The sequence below is a fragment of the Mobula birostris genome, chromosome 20, assembly GCF_030028105.1.
Source record: "Mobula birostris isolate sMobBir1 chromosome 20, sMobBir1.hap1, whole genome shotgun sequence".
Classification (NCBI taxonomy): domain Eukaryota; kingdom Metazoa; phylum Chordata; class Chondrichthyes; order Myliobatiformes; family Myliobatidae; genus Mobula; species Mobula birostris.
Genome location: NC_092389.1, coordinates 65,915,476 through 65,931,815, shown reverse-complemented (window position 1 = coordinate 65,931,815; position 16,340 = coordinate 65,915,476). Strand labels below are relative to the sequence as shown.

Sequence of the window (16,340 nt, the reverse complement as noted above, 5' to 3'; positions counted from 1 at the left end):
TCATTATCAGATGTCATGAATCCGTTTTGTTCCATAACAATTCCCCCACGCGCCATTCTAGCGAACAAATGTTTTATTTCAGTCCTGGATACTGTTGGCGGGGACGACCGACCAGGTGTGAGCTACGGTGGCAGGGCCTCCGGCACTGAGTCTGACCCTGTGGTGCAGAGGGTGGGACGGATAAGAGGAGAGCTGTCGTCATTGGAGACTCTATAGAGAGGGCGGAAAAAGGTGAGTAGGGGTGGCATTACTGGTCAGGGATACTATTACAGCTACAGAAAGGGTGGGTAATGTAGCAGGATCCTCTTTTGAGTCAATATGTGTGGAAGTCGGAACAAGAAGGGAGCAGTTACTCTGTTGGGGGTATTCTATCGGCCCCCTAATAACAGCAGAGATTACAGAGGAGCAGATTGGGAGGCAGATTTTGGAAAGGTACAAAAATAACAGGGTTGTTATCATGGGTGACTTTAACTTGCCTAATATTTATTGGCACCTGATTAGTTCCAAGGGTTTAGATGGGGCAGAATTTGTTAAGTGTGTACAGGACGGATTCCTGTCACTGTATGTGGACAGGACGACCAGAGGGAATGCCAAACTAGATCTAGTACTGGGTAATGAACCGGGTCAGGTCACAGATCACTCAGTGGGTGAGCATCTGGGGGACAGTGATCACCGCTCCCTGGCCTTTAACATTATCATGGAAAAGGATAGAATCAGAGAGGAGAGGGCTTTTTTTTTTAATTGGGGAAAGGCAAATTATGAGGCTAGAAGGCTAGAACTTGCGGGTGTGAATTGGGATGATGTTTTTGCAGGGAAATGTACTATGGACATGTGGTCGATGTCTAGAGATCTCTTGCGGGATGTTAAGAATAAATTTGTCCCGGTGAGGAAGGTAAAGAATGGTAGGGTGAAGGAAACATGGGTGACAAGTGACGTGGACAATCTAGCCAGGTGGAAGAAGGCAGCATACATGAGGTTTAAGAAGCAAGGATCTGATGGGTCTACTGAGGAATATAGGGAAACAAGAAAGAGGCCTAAGAAGGGGCTGAGAAGAGCAAGAAGGGGGCATGAGAAGGCCTTGGCGAGTAGGGTAAAGGAAAACGCCAAGGCATTCTTCAATTATGTGAAGAAAAAAAGGATGACAGGAGAGAAGGTAGGACCGATTAGAGATAAAGGTGGAAGATGTGCCTGGAGGCTGTGGAGGTGAGCGAGGTCCTCAACGAAGACTTCTCTTCGGTATTCACCAATAAGAGGGAACTTGATGATGGTGAGGACAATATGAGTGAGGCTGATGTTCTGGAGCATGTTGATATCAAGGGAGAGGAGGTGTTGGAGTTGTTAAAATACATTAGGATAGATAAGTCCCCGGGGCCTGACGGAATATTCCCCAGGCTGCTCCACGAGGCGAGAGAAGAGATTGCTGAGCTTCTGGCTAGGATCTTTATGTCCTCGTTGTCCACAGGAATGGCACCGGAGGATTGGGGGGAGGCGAATGTTGTCCCCTAGTGCAAAAAAGTTAGTAGGGATAGTCCGGGTCATTATAGACCAGTGAGCCTTACGTCTGTGGTGGGAAAACTGTTACAAAAGATTCTTAGAGATAGGATCTATAGGAATTTAGAGAATCATGGTCTGATCAGGGACAGTCAGCATGGCTTTGTAAAAGGCATATCGTGTCTAACAAGCCTGATAGAGTTCTTTGAGGAGGTGACCAGGCATATAGATAAGGGTAGTGCAGTGGATGTGATCTATATGGATTTTAGTAAGGCATTTGACAAGGTTCCACACGGTAGGCTTATTCAGAAAGTTAGAAGGCATGGTATCCAGGGATGTTTGGCCAGGTGGATTCAGAATTGGCTTGCCTGCAGAAGGCAGAGGGTCATGGTGGAGGGAGTACATTCAGATTGGAGGATTGTGACTAGTGGTGTCCCACAAGGATCTGTTCTGGGACCTCTACTTTTCGTGATTTTTATTAACGACCTGGATGTCGGGGTAGAAGGGTGGGTTGGCAAGTTTGCAGACGACACAGAGGTTGGTGGTGTTGTAGATAGTGTAGAGGATTGTCAAAGATTGCAGAGAGACATTGATAGGATGCAGAAGTGGGCTGAGGAGTGGCAGATGGAGTTCAACCCGGAGAAGTGTGAGGTGGTACACTTTGTAAAGACAAACTGCAAGACAGAGTACAAAGTAAATGGCAGGATACTTGGTAGTGTGGAGGAGCAGAGGGATCTCGGGGTACATGTTCACAGATCCCTGAAAGTTGCCTCAAAGGTAGATAGGATAGTTAAGAAAGCTTATGGGGTGTTAGCTTTCATAAGTCGAGGGATAGAGTTTAAGAGTTGCGATGTAATGATGCAGCTCTTTAAAACTCTGGTTAGGCCACACTTGGACTACTGTGTCCAGTTCTGGTCGCCTCACTGTAGGGAGGATGTGGAAGCATTGGAAAGGGTACAGAGGAGATTTACCAGGATGCTGCCTGGTTTAGAGGTATGCATTATGATCAGAGATTAAGGGAGCTAGGGCTTTACTCTTTGGAGAGAAGGAGGATGAAGGGAGACATGATAGAGGTGTACATGATAGTAAGAGGAATAGACAGAGTGGATAGCCAGCGCCTCTTCCCCAATGTACCACTGCTGAATACAAAAGGACATGGCTTTAAGGTAAGGGGTGTGAAGTTCAAGGAAGATATTAGAGGAAGGGTATTTACTCAGGGAGGGGTTGGTGCGTGGAATACACTGCCTGAGTCAGTGGTGGAGGCAGATACACTCGTGAAGATTAAGAGAGTGCTAGACAGGTATGTGGACGAATTTAAGTTGGGGGGGTTATGTGAGAGGCAGGGTTTGAGGGTCTGCATAACTTTGTGGGCCGAAGGGCCTGTAATGTGCTGTACTGTTCTATGCATATGTATGCCTACGCCAGACATGGTTCCCTATTGGGACAGCACGACCATCTCCTCCGGGAGGTCATGGAGAACCTCCGTTTCGTGTCTGCTCACGTCAAGCAGATCGGTGACCAGGTGGACCGTGTATCCACTCATCTCACTCAGCCCACTCCTGGAACCCTGTCTAACGAGCCCAGGCAGCCTGTAGTGGTAACCCCCTACGTGTCAGCAACAACCCCGCCAAGACAGCCTCGCGTACCTGAACCGGAGAACTACGTGTCGGCCCTTCCTTCATCAGTGCTCCCTGGTGTTTGAACAGCAGTCGCCCACGTACTCCACGGATCAGTCAGATATTTGTTATATCATGGGACTGTTGCGGGGAAGTGCATTAGCGTGGGCCACAGCTATTTGGGATAACCTGGATATCTGCTCTTCTTTCGCCACCTTTATCGCGGAGATGAGAAAGATCTTTGACCACCCCGTCCGTGGTAAACACGCCGCCAAGCGTCTACTCATTCTCCGCCAGGGCTCACGCAGTGTTGCCGAATATTCCGTGGAGTTCCGGACGTTAGCGCTGACACGGGGTGGGACGATGAGGTACTCCAACGGATATTTCGGAATGGTCTCAGTGACATGGTGAAAGATGAGTTGGCGGCAGGAGACGACCCCGACAGCCTGGATTCCCTGATCTCCCGAGCCACCAGGTTGGACAATCGCCTCCGAGAACGCCATAGAGAAAGAACTGGTCGCCCACACCCTTTGGCCAACTCTTCGGCACGCATTACCGTCTCCCGCCAGAACAGGCAGCTCTCCTGCTCCTGCTCCTGGAGTAGCTCCCAGCCCTGCCGTTTCCACCGCCCCGAGAGGGGAAACCATGCAGCTGGGACGGAACCGCCTTTCTCCTACAAAGTCTATTGCACCCTCCGGAGCAGCAAGTGGCGGTAATGCACCATTAAGCTGGGTTCCAACCGCCGTAGAACACGAAGAAGAAGAAGGGGAAGAAGCAGGAGAAGAATAAGTGATGATGAAGATTCCGGAGATTCAGAGCGGGTGAGTGTCTATATTGCTGCCAGTCCGGCCTCTTCGGCGCTACCCGTCCCTTCGGCCTAAAGGGAAGACTCACCAGTGGAAAGGGGGACTCTGGTGAGCCAGACAACACTCCCTTCCCAGCCCGACCCCCGATGCAGCTTCAAGGTACCTTGTGTTACAACCAACAGTCCCTGCCTCTGTTTGCACCAGTGGACTCCGGCGGTGAGGGAATTTTTTTTGGATGAAAGCTTAGTCTTCCAAGCCGGAATTCCTGGTGAGCCATGTTTATACCCCTGGAAGCTCGGGCGCTGGACGGTAGACTTCTGGCTCGAGTCACACACTGTACAGAGCCCCTGCTTCTCCTTCTCTCCGGAAAACAGCGGGAACAGGTACGATTCAATTTAATTTCCTCCACTCAAGCCCCTATAGTTCTTGGTTACCCCTGGTTAAGTCGTCATAACTCCCACACCGACTGGCCCACCGGGAAGATAGTCAGCTGGAGTTCGTTCTGCTATTCCACTTGTCTGCAATCAGCCCTTTCCCCAGTGGAGGTCAACGCGACCTCGCCCGCCTCTGAACCCCCTGACTTGTCCAGGGTCCCCGTAGAGTATCAGGATCTAGGAGCGGTGTTTCGCAAGCATCGGGCCCTTTCTCTGTCTCCACACCGCCCTTACGACTGCGCAATTGACCTTCTCCCTGGAGCTTCATCACACACCAGACTGCTGCCATGCCTCTCGGTCTCACTAATGCCCCCGCCGACTTCCAAGCCCTGGTAAACGACGTCCTTGGGGCCTTTATTAAACGTTTCATTTTCATCTGTTTGAACGACATCCTCATCTTCTCCCGCAGTCTTCAGGAGCACACCCAGCATGTCCGTCAGGTTCTTCAGAGGCTTTTGGAGAACACGCTATTCGTTAAGGCAGAGAAGTGCGAGTTCCATGCCCGTTCTGTCAGTTTTCTGAGGTACATCATTGAGAGCGGGCAAGTGAGGGCGGATCCCGAAGAGATCCGGCGGTGGCGGAGTGGCCAAAACCCACGACGCTTAAACAACGCCAGCGATTTCTGGGGTTCGCAAACTTCTACCGTCGCCTCATCAGGGATTACAGCCGGGTGGCTGCGGCCCCTTACTCAACTCATCTCTCCTGCGACCCCTTCTCACTGGACCCCCGAAGCCGACTCCACCTTCTCGGAGCTGAAGAGGCGTTTCACCTCCGCTCCCATTCTGGTCTAGCCCGACCTCTCTCGCCAATTCATTGTGGAAGTTGACGGCTCCGACTATGGGGTGGGAGCGGTCCTCTCCCAATGCTCCGTCCCAGACCAAAAGCTCCATCCCTGCGCCTTTTTCTCTCACCGACTATCCCCCGCCGAAAGTAACCACGACGTTGCGAACCGGTAGTTGCTGGTCGTCAAACTCGCCTTGGAGGAGCGGAGTCACTGGCTGGAGGGAGCTGAACATCCATTCATCGTCTGGACGGACCACAAGCACCTGGCGTATATCCAGAACGCTAAACGCCTTAATTACTGCCAAGCCTGTTGGGCATTATTGTTTGGCCGTTTCAAATTCACCCTCACCGATCGTCCTGGCTCCAGGAACGTGAAGCCAGATGCTCTCTCTCGTCAATAGGTCTTCGAGGAGGGCCTTCCCAAACTCGATACCATCCTTCAACCATCCTGTGTTGTGGCTGCCCTCTCCTGGGAGATCGAATCCATAGTCAAAGAGGCCCAACGGACGCAACCTGACCCAGCCTATGGACCCCCCAATCGCCTATTCTTGCCTGACTCTGTTCGGTCTCAGGTTCTCCAGTGGGGGCATATTTCCCGTTTCGCCTGCCATCCCGGAATCAATCGAACTCTGTCCCTTCTGAAGCGACATTTCTGGTGGCGCTCCATGGATGCTGACACTCGCTCCTTCGTCTCTGCCTGTTCTGTGTGTGCCCGCGGAAAAGCGTCCCATCGGCCACCTGCTGGGTTACTTCGTCCCCTACCTGTCCCCGGCCGCCCTTGGTCCCACATTGCTTTTGGATTTCTTCACTGGGCTACCCCCTTCACATGGTAACACTGCCTTACTCACCGTGGTGGACCGTTTCTCCAAAGCCGTGCACTTTACAGCCCTTCCCAAACTCCCTACAGCCCGCGAAACAGCTGACCTCCTTGTTCAACACGTCTTCCGCCTTCATGGAAGTCCCCCTGACATTGTTTCTGACCGGGGTGCCCAATTCATCTCTCAAGTCTGGAGGTCCTTCTGTTAAGGCCTTGGACCCTCGGTAAGTCTGTCTTCCGGTTTCCATCCAGAGACTAACGGTCAAACGGAGTGAGCAAACCACGATTTGGAAGCAGCACTGCGCTGCATATCCGCCAACAACCCGTCATCCTGGAGCACCCATCTCACTTGGGTGGAGTACGCCAACAACTCCCTGGTCAACAGCACCTGCGAAATGTCTCCCTTCGAATGCTCCCTCTGTTATCAGCCCCTCTGTTTCCTGTGCATGCAGACGATATTGATGTGTCTTCAGTTCAGGCCCATCTCCGCCAGTGCCGCAAGGTCTGGAAGGATGCACGAGCGGCCCTGCTCCGTTCAGCTGACCGCAACCGGAGGATTGCCGATCGCCATCGAATTCCTGCGCCTAACTATCGGCCTGTTCAGAAGGTTTGGCTCCCTTCAAAATACATCCCCTTCAATAATGAACTCAAGAATCTCGCCCCTCGTTACCTCGGATCATTCCAAATTGTGAGCATCATCAACCCCTCGGTGGTCAACCCTTTGTCTGTCAGCCCTTTGTGCCCCCCTGCTGAACCTCCCCCACTCGCCTGGCTTACACCGTCCACTGGGTCTGCGGCGCAGAGGCAGGGGTCTGTTTGACCTGGTCGATTGGGAGGGATACGGTCCTGAGGAGCGCACTTGGATTCCCCGCTCCTTCACCCTGGACCTTTCCCTCGTCCGAGATTTCCATCGAGGCAATCCGGACAAGCCTGGTGGTTCGCCGGTAGGCTCCCGCTGATGTCGGGGAGGGGGGGGGCGTGGGGAGTGTGGGTACTGTCACGGTCTCGACAGTTAATTCACTATTGTCTCCTAACTCACTTTGATGGCGACACACCTGGCTTTCATCAGGACATACAGCAAAAGAACCCCAGCTTTGCACCCAGTAGTTGCCAGATCGTTGGTTTTGCCAGTGTGGTAATCAACGTTTCCCGGCCGCTTCGGATTGTGTGTTCTAAGTTTGCTCCAGTACCGAGATTTATCTGTGAAATTTAGTCTCTCCACGTCAAGGTAAGTTTTCCAAGTTCCAATTCAGTTCCGAAGGTGACCTGTGAAACTCAGTCTCTCCGTGTCAAGATGAGTATTCTAAGTTTGACTTCAGCACCGAGGTTTACCCGTGTAATTCCGTCTCTCCGTGCTAAGAAAGGTTTCGCCTGCCGCTTTCCTTTCTACGCTCCGTGTCAAGATAATTCTGCTTTCTTGCACTCCTGTTTGCCGTTAACGCTCACACACTCGACTACTTCCTAACTTAATCTCCGGGCCTGTGTTCTGCGTTCCTTGCAACACAACGACTTCTGCGTGCATCTGCAAATCCACATGAAGCCGTGTTCACCCCTGAATTTTACAACAAACCTCTAAAGCTGCTCAGTCCCCAAATCAGTGCGTACCCTCATGTGCGAGAACACAGCCCTAAATCAGTGCGCACCTCCAAATCATGTTCACCCCCAAAACTGTGCGCGCACTCATATTCACAGTCACTTCCCTAATACTGCGTTTTCCACAATTTGCTGCGCACCCCAACCCGGCTGACACGCCCGCAGGCATAACAGATTATTTCAAGGAAACAATCATTTCAAACCGTTCAGAAAATTGTTGTCTCGGGAAGAAATATAACCATGCATCCGAAAATTCTTTGCAAATCTTGGTGTAACTTCAAACCCGTATTGAATTCAAACGCACATACGATTATCTTCGAGTACAAATCGTGTCAAACAGTTCAGAAAATGGCTGCCTCGCCATTAAATAAACGCAGCCCAAAGTTCGTATGCAAATTTTGAGTAGCAACCTCCAACTTAAAAACACAATACGAACAGATTTGTAAAAGTAAAGTGCATTTATTCATATAACACTCCAAATCTGTGTGAAAACCCAAATCCGCTTACACCCCACATGCGTATTAGATTATGCCGGAGCAAGAATCGTTTTCAACTGTTCATGAAACAGCTGGCTCATACTTAAATAATAGGAAGAACAAAATTAAAACTTTCAATGTACATTTATTAATCATGTTTCTATAGATCAAACAGCCTTCACAATTGTCACCCCCTACAACCACCGACAGTCCAAACTCCGTGTGCACCCCTTAAGTCTGCGAATATACCCAAATCCGCACGTGCCCCCATATTCTTGCACAACCCCAAGCCCGTGTGCGCGCCTAATCCGCGCGTCTCCGCGAACCCTTTAACAACTGCATGTGCACATTAGATTATTCGGAGTATTGTCTGCAGCTTCGTTACTAGCCTGCAGGAAATATATCAATAAAATTGAAAGTGTAGAAAAAAAATAGAATACGTTTGCTGGGATTGGAAGACCCGAGATGTTGGAAAAAGTGAGGACTTTCTTCACTGGTGTGTAGATAAATGAAGGGAGATTACACAGAAGTATACACAATTATGATTGTTATAGACAGGGTAAAAACAGGCAGGATTTTTCCTCAAGTTGAATGAGACGGGAACTGCAGGTCGCAGATTAAGGGAGAAAGATGAAATATTTAAGAGGGACCAGAGTGGGAATTCCTTCCCTCTGAGGGTGGGGCCGGTTTGGGAAAAGCCGTCGGCGGAAGTTATGGATTTCATTGTAGAGTAGTTTGGATAGGTACATGGACGGGAATCGTATTGAAGGCTGTGGTCCAGGTACAGTTATAGAACACGGAAAAATAACAATTCTGTAGGGACTAAATGGTCAAAAAGGATTTGTTTCTTTGTTATGGTACTCCCTGACTCCAGATAAAGTGGAGATGAAGGGGAACTGGTTGGATCCGTTGTCGGGAAGGAAGCGAAGTGTTTTAAGGTGTTCTTGAGGTATAAAGGTACTGGACATCCATTGCAAAATGGGGTGATCAGGGCCAGAGATTTTAAAGTTGTTGAAGAGCATACACACACACACACACACACAACTAGACATTCAGATCTGCCTTACCATCTGTCCACTGTGTTCTGTGTGCATTCAATGTTTGATAGATTTCAATGTGATTTTTCTAAGCTCAGCGAATTCAGGCCCGGAGCCATCAAACGCTCCTCACAGGTTCACTCGTTCATTCCCTGTTCAACCTCCTCAAATGTATTGAGTAGAGACCGTCCGAGCTCTGCGCTCTTCGGAATTCAGCCCACGATATTGCTGTATCTCTTACAAACAACACAATGCTATATCGTTCCCCGAACGAGTGTACACACTCCCGTCTGGTGCCCTGAAGGGTTTCCTCCACACGAGCCGAGTGGCCACTCTGTATCGACAAAGACCGAGCGCTGTCCGCTACCTGCTCTCTGACACAAACACACAGAGACATACAAAAAGTCCAAAGACTCACAGCAAGACGCATAAAAACACACAGAAATGTAGACCCACATAGATACATTAATAATGAAGGCACTTTAAACTGTTTAAGATTGAGACAGCTATTTGGTGAATTGTTTGAAATGATTCCTGCTCTGGGAAAATCTAACGTGCATGTTGGATGATCAGAGGGTTTGGGGTTGTACATGTAAGTAAGGCTGCACATTGATTTGCGGATTGGCGTAGATTTTAGTTTGTGTCGGTGAATAAGGGGTGCAGACGGATTTCAGGGTGTCGGTAAATACGGGATGCACACTGCCTAGGGGTTGCATGCGAATTTGAGGATGTGCAGAGATTTCGGAGTGCATATTGAGTTGGGGATGGTGACAGATTTGGGTGTGTTGGCAAATTTGCTATTCCACGCCGATTTGGGAATGTGATGAGTGTCCAGGTTGTTTCATTTATAGGTACTTTAATAACAAATGCAGTTTGAACTTTGAACTTTGCTCATTATATTATTACGGTGGAACTGCTGGAAATAATTCTTCCTCCTGGATAATCTGATGGGCATGTGGGATGTCAACGGGTTTAAGGTGCGAACGGAATTAAGGTGCACACTGATTTGGGATTCTCATGTGTTTATATGGGTGTTTCAGGGTGGTACACGAAAATCTTTGTTCGCCATTTTATTTGTTTAATTAGATAAATTCTTGATTATGGCTGTGTGGCTTATGGATCAGCATCATTTTCAACTGTAAAATGCTTGGATGTGATAGAATCTCAGGATTTAAAATCATGTTGCTTACCGTCCCCTGTTTGGGCTTTACTGGTTGAAATGGGACAACTACCCTCAGGATTTCGGAGACTGCAGTATTGCTGACATATCGAATTAATTTGAGGGTGCAGAGAAGTGATCATCCTGTTAAAGTTGTGGTAGAGGACTGTTGGGAACATCACACAAAGAGTCTTTTTAGGTTTAGGTGGCTGGGATCTTATCACGTTGGGAAGATGGGATTGCTGGATTATGCAATATGCCCCAATTGTCACGTTCTATGAAATGCCACCTTGTTCTGCCTATGACTGGTAGACTTTAGGTGTCATATTTTAATGAATCCAAAGATTCTGATACGCCTGAGGGTCTGTTGGTTCAACAATATATAAGGAATATTATTATGATATGTTAACAGAGGGATATAATATGTTGCTGCAGAGGGATCAAAAGACAATTTAATTGGAACTGTGGGTGTACCGGTTTTTTTTTGTGCCGAATTAAAAGTAACGATAAAGAAGCAACTTACCGACCATTTATCAGTTTAAACAGCGGGACTTGTTGACATCATTTTAGGTGTATAGTAGGTGGAGGAAAATTGTTAGCCTAGCAGCAGATCAGATTTACTGTTGGAAACTCGTCAAACATTATTTCATACACAAAGTATTGGTGTATATGATTTATTCTGATGGGTCCCTGCACACAGAGGTTTTGAGCGGAATAAGAGGTTTAACTGTTTAGTTACAAAAGCTGCTAAAAGTTCAATTGTGGATAAAGACCATCCGCTTTGCAGATCAGAGCCTGTTTCGGGGTTTTACAGGGTTAAGAATTGAGGGCTTCTGGGAAATCTAGTGGCACACCTTTACAGACACCGAACAGTGTTTGGTTCATGGGAGAAGTGGCTACAAACAAGAAGGGAAGCAATCATACCGATACCACCTGAATTGGCCATATTAAAATGTTGTTTTTTTTTTTTTCCAAATGTCGTGTTGGATAACTTCATACTGGGTCGTGTAGATTTTTTCATTATGGAACATTTGCACACAGACTATTTCAGGGTGAAGCTGATCAGGTAGATTGAAATCAAATGCAAATTGCATGACAATCGTTGGGCGTCGATATTTAAATTGTGGGAATGAGTTTAATTTAATTCACTGCATTGGGTTTTTATTCCGTACAATCTATAGGATTTTGGCGGGGGTGGGGTGGTAATTTAGTTTTCATTAGGAAAAAAAAACAGTGAGAGTTTTATTTCCCAATTCCGAACACCACATTCCAGTCCAGTTAGAAGCGGGAATGCGCCATTAAATTGGAGTGTCAAAAGCCATTCATCCAAATGCCCCCCTCTTTATTCATGTTAGACGATCATTCAACGGGACGGTGGAAACTGGTGTGTTTGACATTGGATTAGCCAACCAGCGTCAGACTAGACTCAGCCGTCTTGTGGGAAAGTCGGTCTGTGAGGTTGGTGGGCAGGAATGGGCATGGATGGACATATGCAAAGACAAATGGGTGGCTGGCATTCCAGAGTAGTTCGTTGACTGACATCTGCCGAGTCCAGGACGGTGCTTTGCCCCTCCCGAGAAACACACTATCCTAATGACCCAGTTCTTCCTGTCAATGGGACAGTAGGCCCCAGAATAAAAACTGGGAGATCAGACGGTGAATGTGAGGAGCCGGAATCCGGACTGGAAAAATTGCTGCGGCCTCCGGCTTGTGCTCTGGACACGTATTTATTAATGAACTGAAGCACCGAGGTGACCGGATATTTCACCGCGCTGATTATCTGCTCCCTGAATTTCGACTGAGTCACCGCGTAAATAAATGTGTTCGTGCAGCAGCTGAAATCCCTCAGTAAAGCCCCGACGTAGATAAAGATCCATTCAGAATCATTGAAATCCAATCCTTTTCCTGAGACCTGATAATATATGAAATTTACAACCACTGTCATCCACAGGAGGATGAAGTTGCCGGAGAGAGTGAAAAGTAAAACCACAGACCTCCTCCTGCTCTCCATCTCCGGGTCACTGCCGTTCTCCCCCTTGCTGTGACCCTTTAGCCCCTTACGGACCCGACTGGCCACTAAAATGTGTCTGACTGTCAGAGCGTTGAGCAGCAAGATCCCAGCGAAAGGGAGGAACGGAGTTAAAACTGTATCGAGCCAGTCATATACTATCCACCCAGGGTCAGTTAAATAATTGTCTATGAGATTACAGAACTACGGTACATTGTCAATGATCTCCCAGGGTTCCCGTGTGAAATATCGGGGAATGTTTTTCAGACAGGACAGTACGCCGGTTGTTGTTAGAACCACAGCCGCAGTTTTCCCTGTGCAATATTTTGTTTTCAGCTTCTGACAGCAAATGGCGACAAACCGATCAAAGGTGAAAGCGACGGTGAACCAGACAGAACAGTCTGTGGCTGTGAACTCAGTACAGCGCTAACACTGCACACAGGCGTGATGTCCAGAAAATTCAACGGGAAGTAGTATTCATGGATTTGAGACAAAATGACCTCGGTGACATTGGTCAGTAGATCCGCCGCTGCCATGGCCACCAAGTAGCGAGTGGTGCAGGTAGAGAGGCCGCACTTTCCCCGGGACAGGATCACAATCGCCACTAAATTCACTGGAGAGGGGGAGGCGGGAGTGGGAGAGGGAGAGGAGTGGGAGAGCGGGACGGGGGAAGGGGACAGGGAGAGAGGGAGAGAGAGGGAGACGGGGATGGGGGAAGGGGACGGGGGAGAGAGAGAGAGAAAAAAATAACAGACACTAGGCATTACTGAACCCATTCCTCAAGGGATCGGGTTTCAGCTAAAGATCAGGAGAGTCTGTGAACGGCTGCTAATCTAACATCAAACACGGGTCGCACTGTCTCTGACCTGCCTTCTTCAGTGCGGAGATAAGACAATGTGTGCATAGTCGTCGGCGATAAAATCGATCTGCATCAACAACAACGATCGATGCTGATCCCGACTCCAGTCGCTGATGGGGCCGTTTCACTGATTTAACCGTGACGGGCCAGGTCTCTGGAAACTTAGCATCTGATGCGGCCAAGAAGGGAGACAGAGGGGAGCAACAGACACAAAATACTGGAGGGACTCGGGAGGTCAGGCTGCATAAATGGAACTGAACAAAATCTGGTTCTGGGCCAAGGCTTTTCGACAGGACGAAGTGGTGCCCCAATTTACGACGCGTCTCAGAGGGAAAGCAGGAACAATTTAGTAACCTGAGACTGAGTGGCTCCGTTAATGGATTAATTCTGCAGCGCAGCTCAATTCGATAATTTCGTCAGCAGATCCGTGGACACTGGTTCCGGTGACCAGACCCAATTAGGCAGTGTGATCCGACTGTGACAGACTCCACAGTGAGACATGAAACACAGGACCCGGGTTTCTCTCTGTTCAATAACTCAGAAACAGTGAACTTCACAATGTAAACCCATCCCAGTCACAGCTTGCGGCAGAGCTGCCTGTCCCCACACCGGAACAACTCCGGACAAGCTGTCATTGAAGCAAGAACAACGTTCGAGTCGATCCCGTGAGTTAAATATGACAATTCAGAGTGTTGAACTGACAGGAGCAATATCTCTGACGGTTAGCTGGACAATGATCATCAGGATAAAAGCTTGTCAAATGATCATAAACAGATTTATATGGTTAACACACAGAAATACCAAACATGAATTGCTCTGCTCACTGACCAGGAACTCCAATGATGGCAATGAACACGTACAATATTTTCTCCACACTCCAATACCTTTACAACATTGCAGGCATTTTATCTGTCCCCCTGTGCTTCAGGCGATCTCTCGGAATGAAATGTTAAGGCAGCACATGCCTGGGGTTTTTAATACCATTTATCGACTCCACAGGGACATATTTCAGCAGATTTAAAAATAACTGTTGTAAAACTATTTACAGACCAATTACGTCAGGCAGGTGCAATCCCCGTGGTGACAGATTGAGATTAAATAATTAATTAGTGCAATTTTTGGACTGTTTGTGTGAATTAGTTTGTCCGAAAAGGTGACTGGACCTTCAGTGGTTTATTATCAATTAAATATGCTTCCACTGTATGTATGCAATTCAATTGAGCCATTTGAGAGATACAGAAGATTGAAGTAAATTATGTCATTGTAGCTTGTGAAAGTGTATTGAATCACCTACTGTTTCCATTCTCCTCGAGAGTATAAACTCTTGGAATAGTTTGTGTTTGGAGGACTGTAACGAGGGGTCGCTAAGAAAAGATCTGCTTGTGATGGTGACTAAACACTTTCATATCCAGAAAACCGTCCAACGTTTTCAGTGACTTAGTCATAGTCACAGACAGAACATTTCGGTGCTCGTCCAGGACCCACCCTTAACGCTAATACATGGCCATAAAGCTCAGCAGTCTAGTAGGGGGTTGAGTCTGTTTTAATCATATCACGACGTATGTGTTAAAGAACACGGCGGAGCGCTGGAGAGGCGGATAAGAAACTGCCGTTCTGTGTAGCGTGTTTCTGTGTCTCTGTGTGGATCAAAACATTGTTTCTGCCTGACCCGGCCTGACTCTACACGTATCCATAGACATCCAGTTCAATTTATCCCCTCGGTTCAGTCCCTTCCCCTCTGTCTCCGTAAACTGTACATGCTCTCGATCTCTCGTTTTAAACACTTCACAAAATAGCTGCCTGAACCATAAAAATCAAGAAAAGAGGTCAAAATTCTAATTGCATTCATTATTAATCTATGTACAAATGAAACAACCTTGAGATTCGTCAGAGCTCCAAATCAGCAGACACACTTGCACACTGGATCACCTCAGAGCAAAATCATTTCAAATAGTTCACAAAACGGCCGTCTCCACCTTACAAAATAGCAAGAACAAACTTCAACGTTCAAAATGCATTTATTATTAAATTATTTCTAATCAAAAAAAAAAGTCGGATAGTCATCGCCCCTCCAACTCCGCAGAACCCTTGAAATACACACACATTCCCAATGTATGCTCCATAACCACCGAACCCCCAAAATCCGTATGCACCCTGAAATCCGCCAACATTCCCAAATCTCTGCACATACTCAGATTCGCACTGACACATGGATAGGTGTGCGCCCCGAAATCCGTGTACATCTAAGTTCATGTGTGGCCTCAATTCACATGCACCCTAATATTAGCTGGCAAACACCCATTCCTGTCCACATTCCCAAATCCCTGTGCACCCTCCTCATATTCCCCAATGCACTCCTAAATGAGCGTATATTCTCAAATCCGTCTGCACCCCCAAATCCGTTGCGGACCCGGACCCGCTGATTCTCCCACATGCACATTAGATCATCCCAGCGCAAGCATCATATCAAATAGTTCACAGAATGTCTGCTTCCATTTAAAAAAACAAGTACAGAGGTCAAAGTTCATATCGCGTTTATCTATAAACGAAACAACCTGGAGATTCAACAAACCTCCAAATCCAACATCTCCTCAAAGTCAGTGTTCACCCCCCGAATCCGCCAACACACCCAACTCTCCATACATCTGAAAATCTGTGTACACCCAAAAATCTCTGCTCACCGGCAAACCCTCATTCAACTTTCAAATCAGTGTGCACCCCAAAAGCTACTGACACCCCAAAATCCATGGGTACTCACACTTTCGCTGACAGACTCCGAAACATTCGCACATCCCCAAATCCGTGGTACACCAACACATGAGTCTATCCCAGAGCAGGAAGCATTTCAAACGCTTCACAAAACTGCTGTCTTCACCTTAAAAATAGCAAGAACAGCGTTCAAAAACTAAACACACATCCACATGCGTATTCACCCGCATATTCGTTGACGTCCCCTTAAATCTGCGCACAATTCCAAACCTGTATCCACTGAATTAGTGTGCACCCCAATTCCATGTGCAACGGAAACCCGCTGACACCCCGACATACACATCAGACTATAGCAGAGGAAGAATCATTTCAAGCAGGTCCACCTTAATAATTTAGCAAGAACAAAATTCAACTTTCAAACTGCATTTATTGTTTAAATTACCTGTAAGTGAAGCAACTTTTTGATTCACCACACCACCACATCCTGAGAACCGTGAAATATGCGCGCACCCGAAATCCATGAACACATCCGTGTATACCAAATCCCAAATT

At 47.7% G+C, this 16,340-nt stretch overlaps 1 protein-coding gene and 1 pseudogene across 1 annotated transcript in view; both read right to left on the bottom strand.

The window, feature by feature from the left end:
* The window catches only part of LOC140185051 (uncharacterized), a 783,302-nt gene that overhangs the window by 344,589 nt on the left and 422,373 nt on the right, over positions 1–16,340 (bottom strand). The window lies entirely within an intron of this gene.
* The window catches only part of LOC140185494 (C-X-C chemokine receptor type 4-like), an 11,977-nt pseudogene continuing 898 nt past the window's right edge, over positions 5,262–16,340 (bottom strand).